Source organism: Thermobia domestica, chromosome 3 (genome assembly GCF_964235325.1).
Source record: "Thermobia domestica chromosome 3, izTheDome1.hap1.1, whole genome shotgun sequence".
NCBI classification, from domain to species: Eukaryota; Metazoa; Arthropoda; class Insecta; order Zygentoma; family Lepismatidae; genus Thermobia; species Thermobia domestica.
The window spans coordinates 39868915-39874914 of record NC_137456.1 but is presented as its reverse complement, the minus strand read 5'-3'; positions in this window follow the sequence as shown (position 1 = coordinate 39874914).

The following is a 6000-nucleotide window of genomic DNA, read 5'->3' as shown; positions in this document are numbered from 1 at the left end:
TGTGAAGCTCTAATTCTGTTTCAAATACAGCCCAAATCTTGAAACTTCCTAAACTGATAGTCGACACAAAGTACTGTCAATTCCACTAATCGTATTTGTCAGAAATATCATATTAGTGAAGTTGGTCCCGACAAAAGAAGCAGGAAAATCACCTTTAAAAAGGTTAATAGCCCATATTTCGGAAACTATAATAGACCAAACGCTGAATGTTGCTGACCCAATTAGCCCAAACGAAGTACTATCCAGCCCAATAAAAATCTCGTCTGGCCCAATCACTTGGGGCTAATATGAAGTTGTCCCCCACCCCAAACTTTGTGAAGCTCTAATTGTTTCAAATACAGCCCAAATCTTGAAACTTCCTAAACTGATAGTCGACACAAAGTACTGTCAATTCCAATAAACATTTTTGTCAGAAATATCATATTAGTGAAGTTGGCCCCGACAAAAGAAGCAGGAAAATCACTTTTCAAAAAGTTTAATAGCCCATATTTCGGAAACTATAATAGCCTAAACGCTAAAAGTTGCTGACCCAATCAGCCCAAACGAAGTACTACTCAGTCCAATAAAAATCTCGTCTGGCCCAAACACTTGAGGGGCTAACGTGAAGTTGGCCCCTCAAACTTTGTGAGGCTATAGCTTTGTTTCCAGAGTAGCCCAAACGCTAAAAGTTGCTAGCCCAAACAGCCCAAATGAAGTACTTTCTGGCCCAATAAAGATCTCGTGTAGCCCAAACTTTTGGGGGGCCAACTTCACACAGGCGATTTCTCATCATCACCGCCTCCCTTAGACTCGGTGCATAAACGCGGGACATTAAATTTGATATCTCATTTCATTTCAAAATATATTAGTGGTATCCTTCTTCCAAAACTAAAGAGAGATGTAGTAGTGAACATCGGTGACCCCGTACAATATACGTGCCGACTTCATGGGTATGGTCTTGGCTCCGAGGTTCATGCGTCCGTTGGAAATTTTAAATGTGTATTTATAAAATTAATATCGAAATATTTTCATGACAAGGACAAAAACTTAATTAATCAATATAACTTTTAGCCTCCTTAGGTATACGACACATCGAGGATTGAGAGATATAACATTATACAATAATAAATAATCCATATTCACAAGTGAGAGTTATTTTAAACAGTTATTTAAAATAACTTGGAGTTTGATGCCGTTATTTTGTATTTCTAATATAGGTCAAAATATTCATATAAATTGAGTTTACATACACAAAAGACATAGACAGTTGAATAGTTTTCAGTTTTCACTCAAATTATTCTAAAATATTAAGAGGTTTGATTATAATCATTATTATTTTAATTTTTTTCTCTCGTTTTGGCAAATATTGCTAAGCATATCATCATCATCATAGTTATTCTGCCATTAATGGCAGATCAGTTGCTACAACTGAGAAGCTTCGATATACGGCGGTCTTCAGCTACTCTCTTCGTCTTGACACAGTATTTTTCTGTTTTAATACCTTCCTTCAACTAGTCTCCTTCGTCCCCTCACTCTCTTTCCTTCCACCATACCCTCTAGCACATCCCTCATAATACAGTACCTCATCAGTCAATGTTTAAGCAATTTCGCCTTCCTTGTCTTAATTACATCTAAAGTGTTTTCTTTTCTCCCCTACCGCTACTGTTTCTAACACCTCATTTGTTTTCCGTTCAACCAAGTTAATTCATTACTTTTTTCTCCATCCCCATTGAAAGCCTCCAATTTTTTCATCGCTTTTGCGTAATGTTCATGTTTCTGCCCCATAGAGTACATATTGGAATCAGTATATCAAAATCTCAATATTTAATTGGAAGTTTGTTCAATACAAAGATTAGCTATTCGTAGTTGAAAAAAAAAAAAAAAAAACTGACGCGTTTAGAGTATAAAAATAATTTTGCAATTTATTGTATTTCGGTAATCTGTGCCGTGTTGATTTTCTTTCATGTGTCTCAGGGGTAACTCCCGAGTTTGGGAACCAGTGTAGTATTGAATCTGTTAAAAAATATACTTAAAAAAATTACAAAACATTGTGATTTATCTTATAAGTAGTGTAGCGTGGGCACCCATTAAAAAAATAAAGGTCATCGCCTATGTTGTATACTATCATCTTATTTACACGAAGGTAAACTATATTACATTTAGAAACATACATTATATTTCCGTTACTATTGGCGCATTGTAGAATTTATTATCCCTTATATCCAGAGTAAAATTTGCCAATGAAAAGCATAAGATTTCTTAAAAGCAAGACTTGCAAGACCAAGACCAAGACTAAGACTGGGTGTACAAGACCAAGACCAAGGGTTCTAGTGCAAGACCAAGACCAAGACCACCCGGGTCTTGGTCTTGGTCTTGCATTTGCTCATCATTGGTCTTTAGCTGTGTAAATTATTATTATTTACTGGTGCTTAAGCTGGCCGAGAACACCAATATTTTCATTATTAATATCGAAAGAATACCAATATCTGCAAAAAAGCCTATTCCGTATAACAATGTTTTATTTGTATACTAATATGGGCAGCTCGTGGAAACATAATGGTATGCCATATTTTCTAACTTTCGAGTAAGTATGAAAAGAAAGTACATCATTCCCATGCAATTCGATACAATGATACATCGAACAAGCTTCCTCTGTGGTTAGATGCCAATCCATTCCATTTAATAACAATTATAATATAATAAAATAAATTTGAATAAAATTTGAAAACCGCTTAACGAATAACGAATTTGTTGCTTATGTGCCGAAAAATTTTAAAGAGTTAATAAATTTTCACACATTACGTCATTTGTGCCGTATCGCCGGACCACTTTGAAAACACACACAAAAAAAGCACAAAAGTGTACTACATTCGGTTCTATTTTGTTGGATTACATTAAATTAGGTTAGATTACGTTGCATTAGGCGTGCAGTATTACTTTAATACGGATCCATAGTATAAGTATTAGTAGTAGTAGAAGCAGAAGTAAGAGTAGTAATAGTAGTAGTAGAAACGGGTTAGAAGCCCGGCAGGGGTTGGTTGGGTTCTGTTCTCGACATGAAATGGGCAAATTAAAGACTTGCCATTTTTTTCTGTACATTTTACAATTTCTGGATCCGTATAGTAAAACAAGTGTACCTCTCCGCGAAATAGTCCATCCGCCTCCACATACAATGCCACTAACAACATCAAAAACAATCAACAAATACAACCAGTTTCTTAACTTTAACTATTCCCCTTACCTCTCTTGTACTCATTCTTTCTCACAAACTTAAATAAATTCTCCAATTGATCCGGTAAATTTCCTAAAATTGGTCCGGCGATACGGCACTTTACCCCATATTACAATTCATGGTTATGTCCAGTAGTTGGTGAGCTGTTTTGTGGTATAAAGTGGTGGTAGAAAGTTTCCGAAAGATTAGAAAACACACATTTAGTTTTATCTGCAATTGGAATGTTGTAACATCAATAACTTATTGTTGTCTCTTATTTTTCAGTTGCAATAAGTGTTGTATCATTACCAGAAAGGAGTGTATTACCCTTCTCCATATTTAGGGGTAAAGCATTTACGAAGGCAAGTCCTAGAATTGACTCTTATGAAAATATTTGTTTATTTAATCATTGTAATATTTTTAGAAAATATTTTTAGTTGTTCCGTTCATATGAAGAATTTCCACGTGTTTATACATGAATGTATTTGCATGGATATGATATGAACCATTCGAAAGCTAATCCCCTAATACTTTACTCTTCTAGTTAGCTATCGAGCATACTGAAGACAATTAAAAGGTTTTTGAAAGATCATGAAATATGTCTATAGGATTAAATTTTTGACAGTTGTTATGACTATCTTGATATGTTCATTATATATTTCAGTAGCTGTAGATTTGGCTTTTATGAAGCTATGTTGTGATGTTGAGATTATGTGTTATTCATTAACGAAATTCAGCAGTCTTTAAAATATTATTCCCTCAGTAAGTTTTGAAAAGTTAGAAGTTGGTCGGTAGTATTTAAATCAGGTTTTGACAATCGAGAATTTTAATACTTCACAGAAGATTTTTTGGGTAAATAGTCTATAATATCTGCTAATGCAGGCGCGATACAATCAAAATATTTCTTTAACCCTTTATTACTAACCCATGATGGAGAAAAAAAAATCGAAGAGAATTATTTTCGTTTACCGCCAAAAGATGTTAGCACCTACAAATTTGCCTTTCGGTGTATATATATATATATATTTCACTCAGTATACTAGTGGCAGTGTAAGTGTACAGACGTCTGGAGTTTAACTACTGCATTAAACATAGGGTCAAAATACACCCGTTAGTAATAGTGTGATTATACAAATGGTTAGTAATTAAGGGTTAAAGGATTCGTGGAAGTTCGATTTATTCCTGAATACCTTTACCTACTACCCCAATTATCCCTTGTGAGGAAACTGGCATAAGTTGCTGATGTATTTAGGAGGTTGTAGTTTACTTGCATCACTTGAGGTAAGTATGTGTGTCCTTCAATATATAAGTTTCCCAAAGTTGTAAAAAAAATATTTTTAAGATACATTTATAAACTACACATACATGTGTAAGTGGCTCCTTCCTAATCTCTCCACCTAAACCCCATTGAGATTCAGGCATTTGTCTCATTGTTGCACCAATTTGTCCAAACACTTTGCAAAAAAACAGGGCTCTGGCTATTTAGCACTTCTCATTCCGTTTTACTTCATCACCTGTTGACAGGAATGGAGATCGCTTATGTAGAACTTGAACTCTTCTCCAGGGAAATGCAATTCGACATAAGCGACCTGGTCTCTTCTTCTTCACGATAACGCCCACGCCCACTCAGCACACAAACAAGACAAAAAATTGAAGAATTAGGATGGGAACGGCTGACCCATTCTCCGTACAGCCTCAATTTAGTGTCGAGTTACTTCCATCTTTTTCCGGTGTTAAAGTCTGCATTGTAAGATGAACGTTTCGAAACAAAATGAAAACGTGAAGCGCAATGTGAGCAAAGTGCTAAATATCCAGAGCCATTTTTTTTATTTTTATTTTTATTTTTATTTATTTATTTATTTATTTTTTATTTTTTATTTATTTATTTATTTTTTTTTGCAATGCGTTTCAATACATTGGTACAACGGCGAGACAAATGCCTGAATCTCAATGAGGATTATGTGGAGAGATGAGAAAGGACCCACCTACACATATATGTCTAGTTTACAAACGTGTCTTAAAAAACAAATAATTTACAGCTACGGAAAATTTATATATATTGGACGACCCACGATACAAGTAGATTTTTCTGCAATGTTACAAATTCTTGTGCTTTTATTTAATGTTTTTACTTTATAGGGATATTGTGTGAAATTATTTTTTGCATTTATTACTTGATTGTGGTATAAAACACACAGGGATAAATGAAAATGCAAACTAACGGCTGAGGAAGATATAAGATTTGCTGTCATCTGTCTTTTCTCAATGTCTGATGAAGAGGACGTTAGGTCCTTGAAACTGTAACAAAAATCGTATAATTATTAAATAATTCATTTTGTTCTGGTCAGAAAAATGTGTTTTAAAATGTTATTGTGATTATCCAGAACCATGGAGTATATTTATTACTTGATTGTGATCAAGTACTTTTTTCTTCAAGAACGTAAAGAAGAAATCAGCTGTAAGTGTCGTACCCTTAATGGCCTGGATGATTGAAACCGATATTTTCGAAATATTGGCACTGAAGAATTAATTTAAACTTTTGCTTCTTTGGAACATTTCAGGAAGTAGCAAGATAATTTTCATGAATACTTTATTTATAAAACACTTTTCGAATAGACTTGGACATCTTCAAAACTAACAAATTAACAGTAATATCTCTGTTCTTTTTTTAACGACATGTTATCGATTTCACATTTAAGTTTTGATCAGCTTTTCGCACAACAGGCGTGTGGTGATATTTCATGCTCATGAAATTTTGAGCATCGCTACCATTTCGCTCTTAACACATACTACACAAACTCGTACATGCG